We start from the raw sequence: 12,985 nt of genomic DNA, 5'->3' as shown, positions 1-12,985 counted from the left end.
TCTTTTTAAAGATTAAATTTCTGATGTGTACTTATAAAGGAATTCAGTAAGAATGCTGAGGCTACTTTGACAAACAGGAAATTTAAAATTGGACATTATAAATAAAAGTTACAGTTATCAGCAATCAATTAGTTTGTTTTTTTTTAATTAAAATTTATTGGGGGTGACAATGGTTAGTAAAATTACATAGGTTTCAAGTGTATAATTCTGTAATACATCATCTATATCTCACATTGTGCATTCATTACCCAGAGTCAGTTCTCCTCCCATCACCATATATTTAACCCTGTTTACTACCCTCATCGACCACCCTCTTCCCCCTTGTTCAGAAGCCTTGTCCAGGCAGAAATGTAAAAAAATCATCATATGGTTTTCCAATACAAAGTGCTTAAGGATCAGGATTCAAATACACATTTCAAAACTTTCTAAATGTGTAAGCCTAAGCAACTTATTTTTTGTATGAATTAGTTTCCACACATGTATGATGAAGATGATGATAAAAGTAACTAAATGAGATAATATAGCTGTGAACTTCTTAGAGCAGAAAAAGCACTTGATAAGTACCAACTTCATAGATAGGCAGCTTATTATAGTCCCCATTTAGAGAAGAGGGAATTGAGGCTTAGGTTGAAGTAGAACTTTAATTTTTGTATTCAAACTTTTTAGTTACTTCTAAGGTATGTTTCTTCTTCCAAAATAATTAAGAGTTATACTAAAATTTCAGGTGAATAGATATACACTGTGGGATACATGTAGGACAATAGTAGAAACCTGGCTTTCCAGTAAGAAAAATACATATTTAATAAACTTATCTAATAGTTTTATTGATCTTAAGATAAAATCTCAACTCACTAAGAAAGGTTTCAAGGTTTGCCATAATCTGATAGACTCTGGTTTTTTTTACATCTGGGGAGGAGCAGAACACACCAACCCAGCATGTGCCACTTTGGCATGTGGATTGTTTTGAGCTGAAGGTAATTAAGACCCAGGAGACTCAGGAAATGGTTTTAACCTCTCCTTTAAACTGCCTAAAATAATTTAGATAGGAAGCCTGTACCAGGAAAAGAGCTATTACCAGAGACAACTTTTAATATAAGAAAAACTTAACTGCATGGCATGGCAAACATTTGTTTACCAAATATTTGTTTACCAAACATTTGCTCTTTTCGTCTTCATCTGAATTGTCTTCTTCCCTTTTGAAGCTCCAGACCCCCACCCCCTTCTGCTTAGCTCAGGATGGCATGTAAGCCTCAATTGCCAAACTGCCTTTGAGTTTTCATGTCTTTGTGGGCCTCCCATATGTATGTAGTTATACTTGGTTTTCTCCTGTTAATCTGCCTTATGTCAATTTAATTATTAAACCAGTTAGCAAACATAGAATGAAAACATTGATCTGCAAAAATATATATGCTCCAATGTTCATTGCAGCTTTATTTTTGGTGGCCAAGACATGGAAACAACAACAGTGTCCTTCAATAGATGATTGGATAAAGAAGATGTGGCATATATAGACAATGGAATACTATTCTGTCATAAGAAAAAATGAAATAGTGCCATTTGCAACAATATGGATGGATCTTGAGATTATTATGCTAAGTGAAGTAAGTCAGACAGAAAAAGTCGAGAACCATATGACTGTCTTGATATATGATATATGAAACTGAAAGCAACAAAGGAATGAAGCAAACAAATAAATAAACAAAAACTCATAAACATAGACAATAGTTCAGTGGTTACCAGAGGGTAAGGGGAGAGGAGGATAGTAAAAGAGGGTAAAGGGGGTCAAATATATGGTGATGGAAAGAGAACTGACTCTGGGTGGTGAGCACACAATATGATATATAAATGATGTATTACAGAATTGTATACTTGAAACCTATGTAATTTTACTAATCATTGTCACCCCCAATAAATTTTAATTAAAACAAGAGAATCTCTGTATTAGTTGTCTATCATTGCTGTAACAAATTACTGTAAATATAATGGCTTCAAACACAAATGTATTACCTCATAGTTCTGGAGGCTAGGAACAGTTCATTTCCACCATCTCATTTTCACTTTCATTAAGTTAAATTATGAGTCCCTTTGTATACTAGAAATGGTGTCCTGCAATTGGAGATAACCCCTTCTCAGTATTTTTTATTATTATTACATTTATTGGAATGACATTGGTTAGTAAAATTATACAGTTTTCAAATGTGCAAGTCTATAATACATCATCTATATATTGCATTGTGTGTTCACCACCCACAGTCAGTTCTCCTTCCATCAGTTTTAGTAGTCATTCATTTAAGACCAGAATAAATGTCGTATAGTTTATGATGGCATTTCTATTTCTTGAACTCATTTATTAAATCAAGGGTTAAGGGCAGTCCAACACGGAGACTTACTATACTAAAACTTTTAAGGGGAGACCTGGGGAGAGTGGAGAGTGATTCACTAAGATTCAGGGATGGAAGCTTAGGAACTTTGCAAAGCTTCTTATATATGCTTCCCCCATATAGTAATAATTTAAACAAAGGGAAAATTGGATACATGTTATGGCCTTTAGAGAAGGTGCTTGTGTCATGTCCATTCCTCAGGAGAATTGTCTCACAGTTTTTGCCCAAGTGCTGATACTATTTTTGTTCTATGTCTACCTCTGAGAATGGATTTCTTTATCTGCATGGAATGCAGTGCCAGCATGAGCAGGTGCATGCACATAAGGTTAGAGAATTAAGTTTGTGAGTATGTAATCTCACAGGTGCCTGTGAGATCTAGAGAGGAATATTTAGAGAGGATCCAAAGGGAGTGTAATTGTATTAAAGAGCTTAGCTCCAAGTTTAAGCTCTGAGTAGACGTTCTGAAAAGGAGATTACTATTTCATTTTGAGCTAGAACATGAAGGGTGCTTTTCTCTTGGGCTTGTGGGTATTCGTTGGACCCTTTCTTTTCTTCTCTCAGGAACAGTAAAATGCTTCAAATCTTCAACTCAAATAGGTATGTATCCTTGCTTAGTTCAACATAGGAAGGTCAAGCCCTAATAAAAACAAATGAAGAAGGTAAAGGGGATCAAACATATGGTGGCGGAAGAAGAATTAGCTTTGGGTGCTGAACACACAATGCAATATGTAGATAATGTATTATAGGAATGTACACTTCAAACCTACATAATTTTACTAACAAATGTCACCCCAATCAATTTAATTAAAAAGTAAAAACAAAGAAACAAACAAAAAGCAAATGAACCTTATAAATCAAGGTACAATGATTCTTAACATTTTTTTCTAGATTGATTTTACATTTTTCCTAATTCTTGCCCTCCATTTACCCCTGCTGATGTACACCTGAAAAGCAATAAGGCAAATGAGTTTTCATCTGCATTAAAATTTATATATTTTAGGTATCTAATTAATTCAGGGAAATTAAACTCTGATTCATTAGTTTTCAATGATATATATTCATTAAACAGTCCATATCTTTCAATGAGGACACAAAGGAAGAATATGGACTTCTACATAAGGAAATCAATAGTTTTTCATAGTGGTTGTGATGCTTGAGCTGAGAATTGAATAATAAATAGATACTTGTTAGATGGTAATGTCATGGGCACAGGAGAAAAAATCTAAAAGAAACAGGCTGTAAGCATAAGAAAGTATAAGATATATGTTGTAGCATTTTTAAATATTTTACAGAATTCCAAAATGCATTTCCTAATGAGTAGTAAGATGTTTGTAAGGAAGGTTGAAGTGAATGACAATGATATTAATAGCATACAATTATACGAGGTAGGACAATTAAGTTTGCAAAATTTTTACAACGATGTTCCTAAATTTTTTGATGTCAGAAGGATTATTCATTATGAATTTGTACCAACTGGACAAACAGTTAGTCAAGTTTACTATTTTGAAGTGCTGAAAAGGCTGCATGGAAAAGTTAGGGGACCTGAACTTTTTGTCAACAGTTCATGGCTCTTGCATCAGGACAATGCACCAGCTCACACTGCACTGGCTGTGAGGGAGTTTTTAGCCAGTAAACAAATAACTGTACTGGAACACTCTCTCTGCTCACCTGATCTGACCCAAAGATAAAGGAAATACTGAAAGGAAGACATTTCGATGACATTCAGGACATCAAGGGTAATACGACGACAGCTCTGATGGCCATTCCAGAAAAAGTGTCCCAAAATTGCTTTGAAAGGTGGACTAGGCACTGGCGTCGGTGCATAGCTACCCAAGGGGAGTACTTTGAAGGTGACTGTAGTGATATTCAGCAATGAGGTATGTAGCACTTTTTCTAGGATGAGTTTTCAAACTTAATTTTCTGACCTCATATTGTGCTTCCTATGTGTCAAACACTCTTAGAAGCATATTGTTTTTAAATACTTCTTTCAAGCATTGTTTTCAAGTAATTCTCTTATTATTCATATGAGGAAGGATGATTATTACCTCTATTCATTAGTTGTGGCAAATGAGGCCCAGAAAACTTTTAGGAACTTGGCAAAGGACACAGAGCTGGTGACAGTAGAGCTTAGACTCAATTTCCAGAATTCATGATCTTACACAGTTCACTATAAAGTTTTCCATGTAGTCAGAATACAGTTCCCAGGTAGTTTCATGTAACCTTCATGCTGGGAAGTATAAAATACCACAGCTACATGAATTTTTATGTTTCGTTTTAAAATAAAACTTTTGGGGGAGGGAATAGTAGAAAAGGGTAAAGGGGTTTAAATATATGGAAAGAGATGGAAAATATGATGGAAGGAGAACTGACTCTGAGTGGTGAACACACAATGTGGTGTATAGATGATGTATTAAAGAATTGTACACTTGAATCCTATGTAATTTTACTAACCTTGTCACCCCAATAAATTCTAATAAAAAGTTATATTTTACTGAACTAAAAAATAAATAAAACTTTTGATTGCATAGAAGGCATGACTTAGGAGGTAGAAAAATCTAAGCTAGAGAATACAATGAGGATAAAATGCCAGCAATATATGGTGAGCAAAAGAGACTGAAAAGCGTAATCATGGAGATGAGACAAAGCAATAGATGGGTGTTCAAAGGCTGAATATACATGCAAGGATGAGAGACTTTGAAAGAATGGTAAAACGTTCAGTGCTTTTTTTCCTAGAGAAATTTGGTATTTTACAGCCATTTTTAAAAATAGACATAAAAAACACTACACTTCCCTACAGAAGTTTTAAACTCACTGATATATGTTGGATGCATGTTGGCAATGTTGGATTGAGAAAGACTAATCCAATAGAAAGCCAAATTAGCTTTTCAGTACTTTTTCCTGAATTAGATGTACTTCCTTACATAGTCACCTTTCCACAGGGAGGCCACTCACCATACATAATCATATGTAGAATCCAGCCTTAGAAATCATAATTATTTCTGAAACTTTGCTATTTCTGTACAGCACTTATAAAATAGGTTATGCATTTTTATACTCTTACCTCTTTTAATTTTGAAAATTTAGATAACATTGTGAAACCAGGAATCTCCTTCATCACACTAAATTCACCCATTGCTAAGAAAAAATGAATTCTGAAAAAATTAATGAGATGCATTATCAACAGACTCTGAAGTGGAAAAAGATGCAAAAAAGGAGTTGAATGGGATAGACTATATATGACTTTAGTCTATATTAATGTAGTATTGACCTCAATGTATAAGAGGAAAAATAAACTTCCAGGAGATTATAGTAGTGTCTTTTATATGGGAATTGTAGTCAAATGTATAAATTGGAACATGAACTAATACTTCCATAGCAGAATGAATGAACTTGAAGTAAAGGAAACTGAGGTTATGTACTGCAATCCAACGGTAGCTTGAATAGGAAAAGGTAATTGAGGTGACGTAGAAAAGGAAAGGTTGTAAGGTTGTAGAAAATCACCACACTTCTATTAAAAGTATAATTCCAAATAATTATATTTGCTGCATTATTTAAAAACTTTTATGCATCATCTTGTCCAAGAAAAATTTATTTCTTATAATTCTGCAAGTTTGGGTGAGATGAGAATTTTGAGACATTTTACCCCATCCTATTGAAATGAAGAATAATTAAACTTTATATTATCATAGCAATCATATTTATAGGAAATAGGTTAAAACTGGTTAGTTTTTATCAATATCATATCTTAAATTGAATTCACTGAACAAATATTATTGCCTATTCAATATCGTAGTGTATTTGAAATATTTATTCCTTATGTTGATGATTTTTTATATATTTCACTAAAATAATAGTAATTAATATCATTTGTCTGCACATATTTTCATTTTTATTTTTATTAAATTTATTGGGGTGACATTGTTTAGTAAAATTATGTAAGTTTCAACTGTAAAATTCTATAATACATCATCTATATATTTCATTGTGTGTTCATCAGCCACAGTCAGTTTCTCCATCACCATATGTTTGACTCCCTTTACTCTATTCTACCACCCCTTTCTTCCCCCTTATCCTCCAGTAACCACTAAACTGTTGTCTGTGTCTGAGTTTTTGTTTGTCATGTTTATTTGTTGCTGTCAGTTTTTATCCCACACATAAGTGAAATCATATGGTTCTCAACTTTATCTTCTGACTTATTTCACTTAGCATGATAAACCCAAGATCCATCCATGTTGTCACAAATGACAGTATTTTTTTTTTATAATTTTCTTTTCTTTTTATTTATTTATTAGTTTCAGGTGTACAAGACAAGGTAATACTTAGACGTTCATCATTTATATCCCTCATACTGTGAACCCCCCTCCCCCCATCCACTATCCCTCTGACCTCACACTGAACCATCACATTATATATATAAAATTATAGTTGGCATTCATTACTGTTTAGCTTCTGGTGTACAGTGCCATGATCAGGCATCCACAGTATCCCTGAGGTGGTCTCCCAAATAGGACGCATGTCCATCGGATACCCAACAAAATCTTTACAACATTATTGAATACCTTCCCCAAATTAATTTTCAAAAACCCTGAGGCCATCTTGTGGTTACCAGCTGCTTCCTAATCCCTTCACCTTTCCCCTTATCCCCACCCCCGACATCTAACAACTCTCAGTTTTTTCTTTGTGAAATGACAGTATTTTATCTTTTCTTATGGCCAAGTAATATTCCATTGTGCATATGTGCAATATATTCTTTATCCAAGCATTTACTGAAGGACACTTTGGTTGTTTCCCTGTCTTGGCCACCATGAAGAATGCTACAATGAACATAGGGGTACATACATGTTTACAGATAAATGCTTTTAAATTTTGGGTGGTAGATACCCAAAAGAGGGATTGATGGGTCACAGGGTAATTCTATTCTTAATTATTTTTAGGAGTCTCCATACTGTCTTCCTTAGTGGCTGTATCGGTTAACATTCCCACCAGCAGGGTATGCATCTTCCTTTTATCTACAACCTCTCTAACACTTGTTACTACATGTCTTATTGATGACAGCCATTCTAACAGGTATGAGATGGTATCTTCCCTGGGTCAGAGCTGCACGCAGGTCTTCCCAGAACTAGAACACTATGGCTCCTCTGTAATCTGACACTACTCCTCAGTTCAGGGGCCAGTTTAAGTCTCTGGAAAGGCAATGGTAGGATTGGGAGAGTCGGGGTGGGGCCCAGGTATGGAGTTTGTTTCCTTTGTTCAACCTAGGGCCCAGCTGGAGGTCTCAGCTGAGGTTAATGCTTTAGATGCTGGATATGCGGCCCCCTTGGCAGGAGAGACCAGCTGTGGGATGCAAGGAAAGTACCCATCTCCTGGCTTTTGTGTTCTCTGTTCCGTCCTGGCATCCCATGTGTCTCCACAGCCGCAGATGTGGCTGCGTCTCCTCTCCGCTCCCTTCCCTTTTCCCCTGCTCACCCAATTTGCCCACCTTGAAGTAATCCTTGCACGAGTGTCTTAGCTGTTCTGCGTAATGAGCAGAGACTCCTTTTATGGGTTATAGATGTCCCGTTTGTGACTAGATCCGTAAGAAAACTAAAAAAGTCAGCCTCACTGCTGCCTTTCCTATGCCATCACTCCTATTTGTGTCTTTTCTCTTTTTATCATAGTGATCTAGCCAAGGATTTGTCAATTTTATTAATATTTTCAAAGAACCAGCTTTTTGTTGCATTAATTTTTTCTATTGTCTTTTTGTTCTCTATTTCATTTAGTTCTGCTCTGATTTTTTTTATTTCCTTTCTTCTGCTGACTTTGGGCTTCATTTGTTCTTCCTTTTTTAGTTCTTTAAAGTGTAACGTGAGGTTACTTATCTGGTAGTTTTCTTGTTTCTTGTGATAGGCCTGTAATGATATAAGTTTCCCTCTTAAAACTGCTTTCGCTGCATCCCAAAAATTTTGCTAGGATGTATTTTCATTCTGATTTGTTTCTATGTATCTTTTGATCTCTCATTTCTTCTTTGACCCAGTCATTCTTTAAAAGTATATTGTTTAATCTCTACATATTTGTGGTTTTCCCTGCTTTCTTTTGCAGTTGATATCCAATTTCAAAGCCTTGTGATCAGAGAATATGCTTGGTATGATTTCAATCTTCTTAAATTTGCTGAGGCTAGTTTTATGTCCCAATATTTGGTCAATCCTTGACAATGTTCAATGTACACGAGAAAAAATTGTGTAGTCTGATGTTCTAGGATGAAGTGCTATATAAATGTCAATTATGTCCCATTTATCTAATGTGTCATTTAGGACTGCTATTTCTTTCTTTATTTTCTATTTGGATTACCTATCCATAGGTGTTAATGATATATTTAGGACCCCTAGTATAATTGTGTTTTGGTCAATTTCTCCCTTAGTTCTTTTAGTAGTTACTTGGTATACTTCGGTGGACCCTGATTGGGAGCATAAATATTGATGACTGGTATATCTTCTTGTTATATAATCTCCTTTATTTTTATGAATTGTCCATTTGTGTCTCTTGTTATCTTTTTCACCCTGAAGTCTGTTTCATCTGATATTGTTATGGCTACACCTCATTTTCTCTGGGTACCATTTGCTTGGAGTGTCAATTTCCACTCTATCACTTTGAGTCTATGCTTGTCCTTGTAGCTGAGATGTGTCTCTTGGAGACAGCATATGGTTGGGTTTAGTTTTTTGATCCAATCTGCTACTGTGTGCCTTATTATTGGTGAGTTCAGTCCATTTACATTTAGGGTGATTATTGATATGTGAGAATTTCCTGTCATTCTATCTTTAGTTTTCTGGTAAGACTGTGTCTCCATTGTTTCTTTGCCTTTTTGTTGCTGTTATTTCAGTGTGGTAGTAGTCTATGATTTATCCCTCTATTTCTTCTGTATTTATGTTTCAGTTCTGGATTAAATACATATATGTGTGTATATGTATACACACACACACACACACACATATATTTCAGCTCTGGATTTTTTTTAAATTTATTGGGGTGACAATTGTTAGTGAAATTACATAGATGTCAGGTGTATAATTCTGTATTACATCATCTATAAATCCCATTGTGTGTTCACCACCCAGAGTCAGTTCTCCTCTCATCACCATATATTTGATTCCCCTTACCCTCATCTCCCACCCTCCACCCCCCTTACTCTCTGGTAACCACTAAACTGTTGTCTGTGTCTATGAGTTTTTCTTTCTCATTTGTTTGTCTTGTTCTTTTGTTGTTTTTGGTTTATATATCACATATCAGTGAAATCATATGGTTCTCTGCTTTTTCTGTCTGACTTATTTCACTTAGCATTATACTGTCAAGATCCATCCATGTTGTCACAAATGTTCCTCTATCATCTTTTCTTACCGCCGAATAGTATTCCATTGTGTATATATACCACAACTTCTTTATCTATTCATCTATCAAAGGACATTTTGGTTGTTTCCATGTCTTGGTCACCGTAAACAAAGCTGCAATGAACATTGGAGCACACGTGTCTTTATGAATAAATGTTTTCAGATTTTTTGGGTAGATACCCAGGAGAGGGATTGCTGGGTCATATGGTAATTCTATTCATAATTTTATGAGGAACCTTAACACTGCCCTCCATAACGGCTAGACCGGTCTGCATTCCCACCAACAGTGTATGAGGGCTCCTTTTTCTTCACAGCCTCTCTAACGCTTGTTACTATTTGTCTTGTTGATGATAGCCATTCTGACTGAGGTGAGGTGATAACTCATTGTGGTTTTTATTTGTATTTCTCTGATGATGAGTGATGTTGAGCATTTTTTCATATGTCTATTTGCCATTTGTATGTCCTCTTTGGAGAAATGTCTCTTCAGGTCCTCTGCTCATTTTTCAATTGGGTTGCTTGTATTTTTGTTGTTGAGTTTCATGAGTTCCTTGTATATTTTGGATATTAGCCCCTTATCAGAGGCACTGTTTGCAAAAATCTCTCCCATGCAGTTGGTTATCTCTATTTTGTCGATGGTTTCTTTTGCTGTGCAGAAGCTTTTAAGTTTCATATAGTCCCATTTGTTTATTTCAGCTTTTACTTCCATTGCCTTGGAGTCAAATTCATAAAATGCTCTTTGAACCCAAGGTCCATAAGTTTAGTACCTATATTTTCTTCTATGCAGTTTATTGTGTCAGGTCTTATGCTTAAGTCTTTGATCCATTTTGAATTAATTTTGGTACATGGTGACAGATCACAGTCCAGTTTCATTCTTTTACACGTGGCTATCCAGTTCTCCCAGCACCATTTATTGAAGAGGCTGTCTTTCCTCCATTGTATGTATTTAGCTTCTGTGTCAAAAATTATCTGTCCATATTTATGTGGTTTTATTTCTGGGTTCTCAATTCTATTCCATTGAGAACAGTCTATGTGTCTGTTTTTCTGCTGTTTTGCTGTTTTGATTATTGTACCATGCTGTTTTGATTATTGTAGCCTGTAGTACAAGCTAAAGTCAGGGAGTGCGATACCTCCAGTATTGTTCTTTTTTCTTAAAATTTCTTTGGCTATTCGGGGTCTGTGGTTCCAAACAAATCTGATGATCTTTTGTTCTATTTCTTTAAAAAATGCCATTTGGATTTTGATGGGGATTGCATTAAATCTGTATATAGCTTTGGGTAATATTACCATTTTAACTATGTTGATTCTCCAATCCATGAGCACGGATTGTCTTTCCATTTTTTTTCTGTCTTCTTCAATTTCTTTCAAAAATATGTTACAGTTTTCAGCATATAGGTCCTTTACATCCTTGGTTACGTTTATTCCTAGGTATTTTATTCTTTTTGCTGCAATTGCAAAAGTAATTGTTTTTTGTATTTCTTTTTATGAGATTTCATTGTTAGTATATAAAAATGCAATGAACTTTTGTATATTGATGTTGTAGCCAGCAACTTAACTGTATTTGTTGATTATTTCTAATAGCTTTTCGGTGGAGTCTTTAGAGGTTTTCTATATATAGCATCATGTCATCTGCAAAGAGTGATAATTTAATATCTTCATTCCCAATTTGGGTGCCTTTTATTTCTTTCTCTTGCCTGATTGCTCTTGCAAGGACTTCCAACACTATGTTGAAAAGCAGAGGTGATAGGGGACAGCCCTGTCGTGTTCCTGAACGTAGAGCAAAGGGCTTCAGTTTTTCACCATTAATTATGAGATTAGCTGAGGGCTTGTCATTTATTATGTTGCCTTTATTATGTTAAGGTATTTTCCTTCTATACCTATTTCATTAAGTGTTTTAATCATAAATGGGTGTTGTATCTTGTCAAATGCTTTTTCTGCATCAATTGATATAATCATACAATTTTTGTCCTTTATTTTGTTTATGTGATGTATCACATTGACAGATTTGCAGATGTTGAACCATCCTTGTGCCCCGGGGATGAACCCCACTTGGTCGTGGTGAATAATCTTTTTAATGCATTGTTGTATTCGATTTGCTAGAATTTTGTTTAGAATTTTTGCATCAGTATTCATCAGAGATATTGGTCTGTAGTTTTCTTTTTTTGTGTTGTCCTTACCAGGTTTTGGCATCAGGGTAATGTTGGCCTCATAAAATGAGTTAAGGAGTACTGTCTATTCTTCAATTTTTTGGAAGAGTTTGAGCAGGATTGGTATTAGATCCTCTTTGAAGGTTTGGTAGAATTCACTAGTGAAGCCATCTGGTCCAGGACTTTTGCTTTTAGAAGGTTTTGGATGAGGGATCAATTTTGTTACTGGTGATTGGTCTGTTTAGATTTTCCAGTTCTTCATGGTTCAGCCTGGAAGGCTATATGTTTCTAAGAACTTGTCCACTTCTTCTAGGTTATTGAATTTGGTGGCATATAGTCCTTCATAGTATTCTTGCATGATCCTTTGTATTTCTGTGGTGTCCGTGATAACTTCCCCTTTTTCATTTCTGATTTTGTTAATTAGTGTCTTCTCTCTTTTTATCTTAGCGAGTCTAGCCAAGGGTTTTTCAATTTTGTTAACCTTTTCAAAGAACCAGCTCTTTGTCACATTAATTTTTTCTATTGTCTTTTTGTTCTCTATTTCATTTAGTTCTTCTCTGATTTTTGTTATTTCCTTTCTTCTGCTGACGTTGGGTTCCACTTGTTCTTCTTTTTCTAGTTCTTTAAGGTGTAACGTGAGATTATTTATTTGGGATTTTTCTTGTTTCTTGAGATAGGCCTGTAATGATATAAATTTCCCTCTTAAAACTGCTTTTGCAGCATCCCCAAAATTTTGGTAGGATGTGTTTTCATTGTCATTTGTTTCTACGTATCTTTTGATCTCTCCTCTAATTTCTTCTTTGACCAAGTCGTTCTTTAAAAGTATGTTGTTTAATCTCCATGTACTTGTGTTTTTTCCTGCTTTCTTTTTGCAGTTGATATCCAATTTCAAAGCCTTGTGATCAGAGAATATGCTTGGTATGATTTCAATCTTCTTAAATTTGCTGAGGCTGATTTTATGTCCCAATATGTGGTCTATCCTTGAGAATGTTCCATGTACACTAGAAAAGAATGTATAGTCTGATGTTTTAGGATGAAGTGCTCTATGTATGTCAATTATGTCCATTTCATCTCTTGTGTCTTTTCGGGCTGCTATTTC

The sequence above is a fragment of the Rhinolophus hipposideros genome (genome assembly GCF_964194185.1).
Source record: "Rhinolophus hipposideros genome assembly, chromosome: 10".
Lineage (NCBI taxonomy): Eukaryota > Metazoa > Chordata > Mammalia > Chiroptera > Rhinolophidae > Rhinolophus > Rhinolophus hipposideros.
This window is presented reverse-complemented; position numbering follows the sequence as displayed.